Source organism: Lissotriton helveticus, chromosome 2_1 (genome assembly GCF_964261635.1).
Source record: "Lissotriton helveticus chromosome 2_1, aLisHel1.1, whole genome shotgun sequence".
Lineage (NCBI taxonomy): Eukaryota > Metazoa > Chordata > Amphibia > Caudata > Salamandridae > Lissotriton > Lissotriton helveticus.
The window spans coordinates 1,933,769,806-1,933,782,947 of record NC_136059.1 but is presented as its reverse complement, the minus strand read 5'-3'; the positions used below and the strand labels follow the sequence as shown (position 1 = coordinate 1,933,782,947).

At 40.1% G+C, this 13,142-nt stretch overlaps 1 protein-coding gene across 1 annotated transcript in view; it reads right to left on the bottom strand.

Annotated features, from left to right (window-relative positions):
• Positions 1-11,500, bottom strand: part of INPP4B (inositol polyphosphate-4-phosphatase type II B) — a 1,970,577-nt gene extending 1,959,077 nt beyond the window's left edge. Inside the window, exon 1 of the mRNA XM_078676858.1 lies at positions 11,456-11,500. The gene's annotated coding sequence lies outside the window, so the exon portion shown is untranslated. The remainder of the gene's footprint in view (positions 1-11,455) is intronic.
• Positions 11,501-13,142: the final 1,642 nt, after the last annotated feature.

The window sequence follows — 13,142 nt, the reverse complement described above, 5'->3', positions numbered from 1 at the left end:
ATTATATTATTTCTTTTTTACAAATAGACACATATTTCTATTCTATAAGCATGTCAGCCAAGTGGCCCAAGGTGCATATGAGCTCACAATTTCAAAAATCGAATGATATCACATATGTGATTTGGTGGATGTTCCCTTGACCTCTATTTATGCTGTACCTATTTCCCCTGAATGCAGTTGATCAGGTGGTGTGTTAACACAATATGAATTATATTTTCAATCACATTTTTGAAATTATGAGCTCATATACGCTTTGGGTCACTTGGCTGACACACTTATAGAGGGGCACTACGAACTACATTAACCTGTAAATAATTTTTTTGAGGCCACCTGTGCTGCAATTTCATTCAACAGACGTATGCTCCGAGAAACTTTATATGTGTCATTTATCACTTTTCTCATTTACTTTTTCAGTAATGTATTTATGTAGCACCAATTCCAATTATGCATATGTCTCACAAGCATATCATGTATAATGTAAACAACAATGAGTCCCCGTTTTGCTTATATTTATTTGGCAGAAAATCTATGTTCAACCCCTTAAAAGGGTCTGTTGTTTATGTCTATTGAGGTGGCAAAATGAGATGTCTTTCTTTAATTTTCACTATTGTTTAGAACACAAATATGGTGGATTTGCACTTGATTAACATAGGCTATGAAACAGACCCAAGGCTGAAATGAGTTGCCAGGGAAAACAAACCTGACTTGAGAACGCAATCCTAGAGTAGCATTACGCTTGACTATATCTCAAAGGTGCTCTCATGAATGATTTGATTAGACATGTCATATGTGCTATTAGGAATGCTATCATTTAACATGCTAAAAATGATGTAATATTTAAGCTATAAGCAGTGCATGGAGAAGACAAGAGTTGCAGTTAATGTAGTTAGGCTAGCAAGTTCACAACACTGTGTACAGAGGTGCTTCAGTTACAGGATGTTTCGGATGGGACATGAATTATAACTGTAAATTACACCTATAACTTTATAATTTGTATTGTTTGTATAGTTTAAGTGGTTTTGCATGGAAAAAAGAACTAATGTTTTCTTAACTATAACTTAGCTTTAACCTTTGTTTTTTCATTGAATTTGAATATTTTTCTATTTTCGTAAATATGGGTTTCAAATCGCACACTAGACTGGGCTAGAGTTGAGGAGCATGCAGTAGGGTACAGTGTTCTAGAATGGAGTGCTGTAGAGTGGACTGGCGTGTCAGCAGCAGAATACAGTCAAGTGGCATGGAGTGGATTAAAGTGTCATACAGTGGAGTGTCGTACAGAGCAGTATCATCAACTGGAGTGACGTGAGGTGGAGTGTATTGAGTGCAGTGTTGTAGAGTGGTATAGAGTAGAGTAGAGTGTTGTAGGTTGGAGTGGCATAAAGTGGATTAGAACATTTTAGAGTGGAGTGTTGGTGACTCAAGTATTGTGCAGTAGAGTGGAGAAGAATATCATACAGTGTAGTGTAGTAGAATGGAGTGTCAGAGTGGTGTGTTATACAGTGAGTGTCAGAGTGTGGAAGTATGGAGAAGAATGACATAGAGTGGAAAGGCACACAGTGGGGTACAGTCTTCCAGAGTGGAGTGGCGTAGAGTGAAGTGGCGTGTTGTAGAGTACAGTGGAGTGTCAGAGTGGAGGGTCAGGGTGGCGTAAATTGGAGGGCAAATAGTGTGTTAAAATTAGGATTGCACCTTGTCCAAGTAGGGACCCTTATCCTAGTTAGGGTAAGGGGATTGCCCACCTAAGACAATCCCTGTTTACCCCCTGGGTAGCTTGGCACAATCAGCCAGGCTTATCTCAGACGCAATGTGTAAAGCTTTTGTACATACACACATAGTAATACAGTGAAAAAACATCACAATGAGCCCACAAAAATAACCTATATTTATCTAAGTAAAAAAAGACCAACACTTCAAAAATCCAATTTACATAAGCAAGGATATCACTTGTAAAAGGTTAAGCAAGATCAGTCCATAGAACTCCATGGATGCGTTTGTTTTAGCACAGAGTACCTTTGCTGCATCAAAATCAGTGATGAAAAACAGATGCAGGGAAGATGAGGTGCCAGAAAGCAAAAGCGATACGTTGATTCCTTAATCCCTGGGGAAAGGAGGAGTCACTTTCTTCTGCATGGCAAGGGAAGGGTTGTGTCAATTCCTTACTGTGAGCTGAGGTGAAGCACTGATTTCCAGACTTGAAGCTCTGAGTCTGTACTGCAGGGCTACGTCGACGACGAGACAGCATCGAAGTACAATGCATGGAAATCCAGACGAGCTGGGTTGATGTGGCTGCAGCGGAGCAGGCACTGCGTCGATTTCCCAGCTGCGAAGCAGGTGATGCGTTGATTCTTCAGCAGCTCAGTACAGTCTGCATCAATATCAGTGTAGGTGCTAGGAGCTGAGACTGCAGTGATATTCCGGCCGCACAGCAGGTGCTGCATCGATTTTTTAGCTGTTTGGGAGCAATGCATTGAGTCTTCAACCCCACGACGGTGCTGCCTTAAAAAAACGGGCGCTCGGAGTTGATGTGTGGATTTCTTCTCTCTTTACAGCAAAGCCAACTTCAAGGGCCCAGAACTGAAATTGTATCACTTGGCAGGTCAGAACTCCCAGCAGAGGAGTTCAGGGGCTAAAGGTAAAGTATTTGATGGCTCTGAGAGATTTTAACAGGCGTGTTAAGCGCACACAAGCCCTTGGAGAACCTTGGAAGCAGGAAACAGAAAGCAAAGTCCAGTCCATTCACTGTATAAGACGGAAGCAGCAAGCCAGCACAACAAAGCAAAAAGAAGAGTGGCAGTTCCCCTCTTACAGCTTCTCCAGCTCTTCCTCTTGGCAGAATCTCCTCTTAGTCCAGAAGTGTTCTGAAGTTATGGTGTCACAGCTCTAGTACTTATACCAGTTTCTGCCTTTGAAGTAGGCATGTTATGGTTCCTAAGGGATCAGGGCATGCAACAGTGGTTTAAATGAACATGGAGTAAAGAGTTATCAATCCTCTCATTATTTTCTTATTTGTTTTTGAGAGTACTACTTTCTTGCTTCCTTTCCGTTTCAGTTCCAATTTGTACATTCAATGCTATTAGGAAATGTGACACCTATATGAAAGCAAGTGTGATACACTAGTGAGAGGATTTCTCTTTATTTAAATAATAAGAAGAGTAAAATCTTCAACTATTGTAGGCATTTAGAGGTACAGAACCATTTTTAAAACAGGGGATGCATCTATGGTATGAGGGGTCCCATGTTTATTTTTTACTTTCTGAAAGTGATGAAAAACAGACGCAGGGAAGATGAGGTGCCAGAAAGCAAAAGCGATGCATTGATTCCTTAGTCCCTGGGGAAAGAAGGAGTCAATTTCTTCTGCACGGCAGGGAAAGTTTTGTGTCAATTCCCTATTGTGAGCTGAGGTGAAGCACTGATTTCCAGACTTGAAGCTCTGAGTCTGTACTGCAGGGCTACGTTGATGATGAGACAGCATCAAAGTATAATACATGGAAAATCCAGACGTGTTGGGTTGATGTGGTTGCAGCAGAGCACTGCGTGGATTTCCCAGCTGCGAAGCAGGTGATGCGTTGATTCTTCAGCAGCTCAGTACAGTCTGTATCAAGATCAGTGTAGGTGCCACGGACTTTGGTGACACGGTGCTAGGAGCTGAGACTGCAGTGATCTCCCGGCCGCACAGCAGGTGCTGCATCAATTTTTTAGCTGTTTGGGAGCAATGCATTGAGTCTTCAACCCCACGACGGTTCTGCCTTAAAAAAACGGGCGCTCGGAGTTGATGCGTGGATTTCTTCTCTCTTTACAGCAAAGCCACCTCCAAGGGCCCAGAACTGAAATTGGTACCACTTGGCAGGTCAGAACTCCCAGCAGAGGAGTTCAGGGGCTAAAGGTAAAGTATTTGATGGCTCTGAGAGTTTTTAACAGGCATGTTAAGCGCACACAGCCCTTGGAGAACCTTAGAAGCAGGAAACAGAAAGCAAAGTCCAGTCCATTCACTGTATGAAACAAAAGCAGCAGGCCAGCACAACAAAGCAAAAAGAAGAGTGGCAGTTCCCCTCTTACAGCTTCTCCAGCTCTTCCTCTTGGTAGAATCTCCTCTTAGTCCAGAAGTGTTCTGAAGTTATGGTGTCGCAGCTCTAGTACTTATACCAGTTTCTGTCTTTGAAGAAGGCACATTATTGTTCCTAAGGGATCAAGGCATGCAACAGTGGTTTAAATGAACATGGAGTGAAGAGTTATCAATCCTCTCATTATTTTCTTATTTGTTTTTGAGAGTACTACTTTCTTGCTTCCTTTCCGTTTCAGTTCCAATTTGTACATTTAATGCTATTAGGAAACGTGACACCTATATGAAAGCAAGTGTGATGCACTAGTGAGAGGATTTCTCTTTATTTAAATAAGAATAAGAGTAAAATCTTCAACTATGTAGGCATTGAGAGGTATAGAACCATTTTTAAAACAGGGGATGCATCTATGGTATGAGGGGTCCAATGTTTGTTTTTTACTTTCTAGAAGTGGCATTTTCAAACATACAATTTAAAAACCAACTTCACTAAAATATTTCATTTTTAAATTGTGAGTTCAGGGAGCCGAAACTCAAAATGCCCAATTGGAAGTTACACTTGTAAGAGGTCACAAGGTAGGTCCAATTATAACCTATGGGAGAGATAGTCCTTGCAATAGTGAAATACGAAATCAGCAGTATTTCACTATAAGGACATGTATAACATACCAGTACATGTCCCACCTTTTAAATACACTGGGGTTCCTTACATGTATTAAAAGGGAAGTTTGGGCCTAGCAAGTAGGTGCACTTGCCAGATTGATATGACTGTCTAAAAGTACCCACATAGAACACTGCAGTAGCAGGTCTGAGACACTGTTATAGGGCTACTCATGTGAGTGGCACAATCAGGGCTGCAGGCCCACTAGTAGCATTTGAATTACAGGCCCAGGGCACACACAGTGTTATTTACTAGGGTCTTATCAGTAAATCAAATATACCAATCATGGAAACCTAATCACAGTCACGATTTACACTTGCAATTTAGCACTGATCAGCAGTGGTAAAGTGCCCAGAATTCTAAAACTAGCAAAAACAAAATGCAGCGCACAGTCAAGAGGTCAGAAGCAAAAAGACAGGAGAAAAACATGCCAAAGATGCCAGGTCTAACACAGTGGAGCAGAGTCTTCTAGAGTGGAGTGGCTAGAGTGTTTGGTGTGTCATAGAGTACAGTGGAGTGCGATATAGTGGAGTGGAATGGTGTAGGGTGCAGTATCTTACAGTGGAGTTTCATCCAGAGGAATGTCATCAAGTGGAGTGTCATTGACTAAAGTGTCACACAGTGGCATAGAATAGAGAAGGGTATTGTGGAGTGGAGTGAAAAAGTAGTGTAGGATGGGGCAGAGTAGAGTGGAGTGTCATAGAGAGGAGTGACTATGAGTAGAGTGAAGAAAAGTGTCTGAGAGTGGAGTGACGTGTCATATAGTGAAGTGGCATGTCAAACAAAGGAGGGGGGTGGAATCCCAGATTGCCATACTGTGAAGTGGAGTAGAGTAGACTCTTATTGCAGTGAGTGGGGTAGCGTGCCCTAGAGTCGAGCAACATAGAGTGGAGTGTCGTACAATGGTGTAGAGTGGGGATAAGTATCATACAGTGGAGTAAAGTGGAATGGAGTAGAGTGGAAAGGAGTAGAGTGGAGTGGCGTAGCATGGAGTAGAGTGGAGTATAGTGCTTTTGATTGAAAATGGCGTACTGTAGAGTAGAGGGACATTTCGTAAAGTAGAGTGGAGTGGCATAGCATAGAGTTGAATAAAGTGTTATAACTAGTACAGTACAGCGTATTTTAAATTTTTTACATATTTAGTTTCTTTTTATATGTCTGTAAGTACTGCTGTACTTTATTGTTAGTCCAGCAGTACTCCGTAGACTTTAAAATATATATATGAGGGCAATAAAACAACTTTTCTCTACCTTTACACACTTACCCAAAGTGACTCATTCCTGCGTATGCAGTTTTTAAACAGTAGTGCACTATATTTCCTCTTAAATCCCAGAACGCATACTAAGTATGGTTTAAATAACGTGGCTGCCTCTTAATTTTGTAAAGACTTTCATTACCCAATCATATATTGTCTTGTACTCGCCATGTACAGTGGTATACCGCAAAATTACTCCAATATACTGCAGCCTAATTTATCAGTAAGTTTGTTTGCCTTATAAATTTAAAACTTACACATAACTTTACACATACTACCACAAAGGATAATTTGCACATCATAATCAGTATTCCTGCCAAATTTCAATAAAATCCATTCAGTCATTTTGGCGCTATATCCAACCAAAAATTCTATGAAAAATGTATTGGTGGAAAAAACGTGTTTTGAGACCCCCTTTTTTCTTCGCACCCGCCACTTACCCATCAGGAAAATTTGCATCATTAGTCAATGTAGAAAAAGGAATAGGTCTGCAAAGTTTTGTGCTTTCTTCATTAGTAATTGTTTCTTACACGTTTTGTATTATTTGGTTTAATATTTTCTTTAAAAGTGGTTGTAATGATCTCTCTTTAATCATAATATTAATTTTCCATTATTATAAACATATTTTTAAATCAATTATTTTGTGTTTATATGTTTAATAGCTTATTTTGACCAGTTTAAACAGTTTTTCAGTAGTTTAAGGCATTTTATAATAGGTATGCAATTTAAATATAGTTATCCTTTTATAGGTTAGTGACAATATTGTTGTAGTTAATGTTATTATTTTGGATATTTTTGGTAGTGTCATCTATATTTAACATTATGGTGATATTTTGTAGATCACTATTTATGTTGTCAATATTAGAGTATTTTAGATATTTAGAAAGATGATATTTTCGTAGTCAATATTTGTGTTTTTGCTTTTTAACCACTGGATGACGAACTTTTGCTAACAGATTTTTCTTTGTAGCAATACTTATGTGATTTGATGTTGTTATAGTCTACATTATGTGACAGAACTGTTCACTGGCTGCATTTTGTAACCATAGGTTAATGCAAAAGAGTTAGGAACATGTCATTTATTCAAATATAAATGTATTTAAAGGCACTATTGTGAGGTGAAAACACAATTTTAAGTGGATCGCTGCTTAATTCCTCATAGCAAAGGCAAAAGTAACTCGCAATTCCTTAGAGAAGTGTGTGCTAGGTTCAAGCAGAACCAAACAACATTAAAGTTAATAACACAGCACAATACAGTTAATTTCCCAAACCAAAATAGAAAGAAAACAGAAATATTTTGTAAGTAAAACAACATAAAAATGATTGAAATAGGTAAGATTTTTAAAGTCTATTAAACAATGCCCATGGGAACACATTGTAAACATCTTGATCAGCCTATGTGCACTGACCAAAATTAGCCACTAGATGCCGATCTTGTGCCAGAAATGAAAAGAAGTCAAAGTTACCAGCAAACTGTTCTCCTACAAAAAGGATGGGAGTTCAAGAGTAGGAATCATCCATGCATGCACACATCAATGCTTTCTATCTTATTGGTGCTATTTTGGAGATCTCCAGTCATAGGCGTCTCAGCCCAACAACCAAGTGACCCAATATCTATTGATGTTGGTAATATCACACTTGGTCTCTGCTACAGTCCTCAGATCCTCAGAGAAGTCTCACTCCAGTCGAGTCTCCCACCGGGTTCACCACACACAACTGGTCATCTGGATCTTTTTGAGAGCACAGCCCTTCGAGCCCCTCAGTACCAGTAAGAGACAGGACACCTTCAGTTTTCTTTCTTCAATTTTTGCATTTGTCGCCCTAAGTGGGAAGGGCATGCCAAAACTTGGGTCCCATGCTCACAATGCCACTGGAGTCTAACCAGCCTGACTAATGAGGGCTGATACTCTGAAACTGATCACAGGATGCTTGTTTCCAGTCAAGGGAGGACCTGGCCTGTCAGTTCGGGCTGGACTGATCCCATGGGGAGCAGGATCAAGGCTGATGCATATAGCTGGGTCTAACTGGAATGGCATGGTGTGCTAAGAAATGATGGATTTAGGCCCAGATCTCTGTTTTGGAGGTGAATGTTTGACATTTCTTCAGCATTATGTCCATCAATTATTCTTTCTGCAGTTCTCTCGTCAATGGTCAGGAAGAATCGCCTCACTTCATTCAGATGTTCTTTCAGGTGAAGGAATTTTCTGATTAGGTGGTAAGGTGCCACTCCTATTCTGTGCATTAGCATGCAATTTTGTATTCTCCATACCCAACCTCTGTCAACTTTACCTTGAACAAACCCCTTCTTTAGAAACACTTCCTTTTCCAAATGTATTCAAATCTTCTGAGTTTCCCTCATTGAAGATAGTTCCAGCCTTCTGCAATCTACAATAGCCTGGGATTACCTTATCAGGCACATCCCTAATGAAATAAAGTAGGCTCCCCTCTCCCTGTGCTTCAACAAATGATCTTCCTGAAGGGAGCACAGATGAAAGTCTGAGGCGGATATGAGAATAAATGGTTCCAGTTGACTGGACCCCCGATTTAGATCTACATTTCAAAGGAAGAGCTATTATGGCAGTCCTTTGTGTAACCGTCTGTTCTTGCCTTCTCCATATGACTCATTTCTGCTGCGTGTTGATTGTTGATAGAACTTCAACCTTCCTACTCCTCTAGTCCCCAAACACACACAGACACACAAGCACGCAAAACACAAATGTAGGTGATCTCTGGCTCTGCAACACCTCACAGCACAAGTGTACAAATGGGAGGCTGAAGTGTGTAATCTATTTGTGTGCTTTCAGTAGTAATGATTGCCAGGTGGGTTTTATGTTCTTCAGGTGATGTTTGTTTTGCTAGTCTTTTAAAATCATAGTCCTAAACAGCAGCACACTGTGTATAACAACCTTTGTATAATGAACATCAGTGCTGCACCTATGCTGTGTAGTTTTACATATTGTAACCCGAGACCTCCGCCCTCAATATGTAGAACAACATTGGTGCGATGTGCACCTAAAATATGCATAGTCTACGAGTTATATGCGTCCCCATACCTTCAAGGAAAGGAGTGGATCAACATTCCGCTACTACTAGGCATGCATCTCCTCTCAGACATAACTTCTAGAAGAAGAATTACACATAACCATTGGCACATATCCCCATGAACAGAGATCTCCATATGTATATTTCCCTTTGTGAATTGAGCCTAGAAGTATTAGGAGTACCTTGAAATTCAGGAGTTAGCCAAGAGTACAAGACTAAGTCAAGCATATTCACAGCTAAAGCTTTTTGATTGAGGTCAAACAAGTGCACATCCAATCTGACATTCTACCCCAGGCACACCCCATACAAAGTACATATCTAATAAGTGCTTAATCATGAAATTTCTTAACACATTCATACTTTCACGCCAAATATTTTCAAAGCTTGTAATGAAATACGTACCTCTGTGAGCAGCAGCGAAAAAGAAGGAAGAAGGCTGGGAGTTCTGGCCTCTTGTTGAGTTTTAGAATGTTGCTAAGGTTCTTTATCCTTTAAAGGGATGCTGTGAGTAGTGCAATAAAGGAGATTGCAATAATATTAGCCTCCTGTCTTGCCATAAAATCACAGCAAAATCTTTCTGAATCAGACCAAGTGAGTTTTGCATTTCCTGCAAGATTATTCCTGATCCTATAGGTGTATGCAGCACATGCACAAACCCTTAAAATAAGCACCAGTAATGTAGACGGTGCAAATCGTACACAAGAAGTGGTAGTTGCTGCTGTTTGTTTTCAGAGCTCCATTGCTAGAGTGCATGCGCCCACTCCCCGAGTTACTAAGTTAGTGCCTGTACAGTAGACACATACAAATTTCTTAAAAAATGGGCAAAGTACTGTCTTCTATGATAGGTGCAGAATGTGATCCTGAAATCACCCCCTTTTAGCAAGTAGTGCACACCATACTTTAAAACCGTGATTCTCCTAGGCAAGTTGATAGTTTCAATGTTAAGAGCTGACAGTACATTTTATTGATTCCGTATAAGAGATTTTCAATGACAGAAAATGTCTCGAATTAGATAGTCACATAGGAACATCGTCCTCGAGCAAACAAATTAGTCCGGCATTTCAAGGCTAACATTTAGGGGCCGATTCCGATTCGGTAAAATCCCTTTACAAATAGCCATACGGAGCAAATTTCCCGTACTAATCGTACCCGTAAACGTCCTCATACGTACGATGAAGTACGTTTCGGATCCAAAGCATATCTCCGTATGAATCGTACTGAAACTATACGACTAAAAAATAAGTGTGATTCGTATCCGGAACACGCAGTACGCGACGTCCGTTCATAATTAAGCAGCAGTTTCCGGCCCAGCAAGTACGATTAGTCTCTGCAACACTCCGTACGACTCTTTTTCTACGGAAGCTCAAAACGTCGGGAAAAGCAGAGTCCGACCCGTATAGCACCATTGAAATAGTAATACGAGGCGCACACACGCCATGAATGCCGGGGTACTGTGTGTTACACACACTCGCGTATGGCTCCATCACAATAGTGATACGAGGCGCACACATCCCATGAATGCCAGGGTACGGGGTTCGCGCGCGTCGTTCAGTGTGGGTTCGTCTTGTAATTTATTGTGTGGCTCGCTCATACGCGACGTTTTCCTTACGAATCGCATTCTGATTCTCCGGTCTGGATCGTACTTGTCGGGTTGTACAGCATGTTTACGATTTGTACGGTTCACTTTGAGGGTCCATGTCGTACGGATTTTCCCTTGTTATTCGTATGGTTCGCAACGATTCAGTCATATATTTTTTCTACGAATCGTACTATGGGATTCGGACGGTAATTGGATGAGTCTTACGGAAAGGGCTACGGATTCAAATTCTGTCGTACGGATTAGTTTACCGAATCGGAATCGGCCCCTTACTAATAATGCTAAAGTAAGCCTCTTTTGTGCACAGAATATATGTTAATTTAAATGGCGTGTCCGGTGAATGACATCACAATACATCTGAAAACTGCAGTAGATATAATCAAACAAAGCAACATTCTGGAATACCTGTTGTCATAGATTGTTAGAGATGGGGGGCAGGATAACAAGAGTTGATTTTTCTCAAGACTCGTTGGCCCCTTTATCTGGATCTGCATCCAGTTCCCCGGAGGATGAATAACGACTATTCTTGCTGAAATATCTATCATAAATGCCGATATCAGTGGCAAGCATGCAAATGCATTATAACATACAATAGTACAGCCTTTTCAGTGTCTCAGTATGTATACTGAGTCATTGTCCCTGATTAAATGTGTACCATATCTCACTCTCTCTTCCATATGTTAAAACAAAGCTGTTGCATTCATTCATCACAGTAATTTCAGCTAAACGGTGCAGGATACACATGATTCCCAAATAGAAAGAAATTCACCAAGTTCTCACACGTAATGATTTACATACATTATACAAGAAATATACTTTAACAATGTAAATACAACTGCTCACCCTGAAATCTGTTCTTGATTCTTTTTGTTCTTGCAGGACACTGTCACGGGTCTGAAAAAGGAAACAGTTATGTTTAACTTAAACAACAAAGGTAGAAAACCCTGTTTCATAAATAATGTATCTGCTCTGCTACATCAAAGTTTTGAACCACCAGTTTAGAATCCAAAATGAGCACACCAGTGATCAGTGATTACTTTCTCGATGGAATTAAAGTTCAACTGCAGATAATTGCAGTTCTTAAAATCAAGAGTGAAGGCCCATTATGCTCTACTGTTTTTTTGATCTAAGAAAGACTCGAGTTTAGAGGTCAGAGCATGTGATCTGTTGGCGATGAAGAAATTTTATTATTTTACTTGCAAAACTATCAAAGGTTACATTCACTTAAACCATCAAATACATGAATAACACAGACCAATGTATCGTACACTTGTGTGAGCTATTGCTAAATGACTGTTACAGTATATAAAGCCAAACTTTAGTGTCAACAACGTTTATGGAGGATTGTATACAAACTATAATTATAGTGACATTTCCTGGCCTTTGTAGAATGTCAACATACACATAAATGAAGGTATTTGCTCCGAGAAAGGCGGAAACATTATATAACAACCTGTCTCAAAGTTTAACAAGCATTGGAAATGCAATAGGTCTCCCATTTTTTTTAGTTAGAGTTATTAGCACTGTCAATGGCAATGTGCTTTACCTACCAAGGAAGGAGGGAGGGAGCAGTAGTAAGATACTGAGGTTAGGGGCTTATGACTGGAACACGAGCAAGAAGAGTGGAGAAGAAGCGAGGAGTAGGGTAGAATGATAGGGGTAGAGGGTCAGAAAGAAGTGGGTGAATCGCTACGGGACATACGGGAGAGTCCGTATCCTAACAGATTAATGTTTTTCTATGGGCTGTAGGGTTGGGATAAAGTTGGCTTGTCTTCCTTTGAAAAGCCATGTGTGTGCAAAATATTTAAATATACAACCATTCTGATCTACCGAATAACCCGCCACGGTGATGGTCATGCGAACCTTCTGCTTTGTGCAAACAGAAGCCATGCACAAAGTTGTGGTATAAAACAGCTGTGACACATACTACTCAATGTTTGCCCATAATAAATCACAATTATTTGCAATAATGTTGTGCATATTGCCAGTCCGCTAATACCTAAAGCAGTCTGTAAATGGCTATTACATTAAAATATGCTGATCCCTTACCTCAATCTGCCTTACTGCAACTGCTGAAACATTGCCATGAAGGCTACTCCTCTGTCTCTACTTTTCCTGCTACTTATAAGAGAGCTTTTTATAGCTAATAGAAGCTTGTGAGTTGCTCTTGCAGAACCCTATTAAAGACTGTTAAACAGAAACTGTTGTTGTAATTTGGTTCCTTTTAGTTTTTCCTTTTCTTTTTCCTTATTTTTTGTTCACTGTGAGTCAATTGATATTGATGTTGTGATATACGATTCCAATCTGAATTTTGCATGTGATGCCAAAGGCTTTCTACCCACTATTTGTTTTACATGTGTTGTTTTATTGAAAGTACACAAAATAACGGGAAAATAAAACATTAGAACCAGCCTTAAACGTAATACAGACCGCTTTTGGGAATGTCCTTTCCCTTACTCAAACTGATGAAGTCAACCTATGATCATTCTGCTCTGACTGGGCTCAGGGCTACCCAATAAACACATCAAGC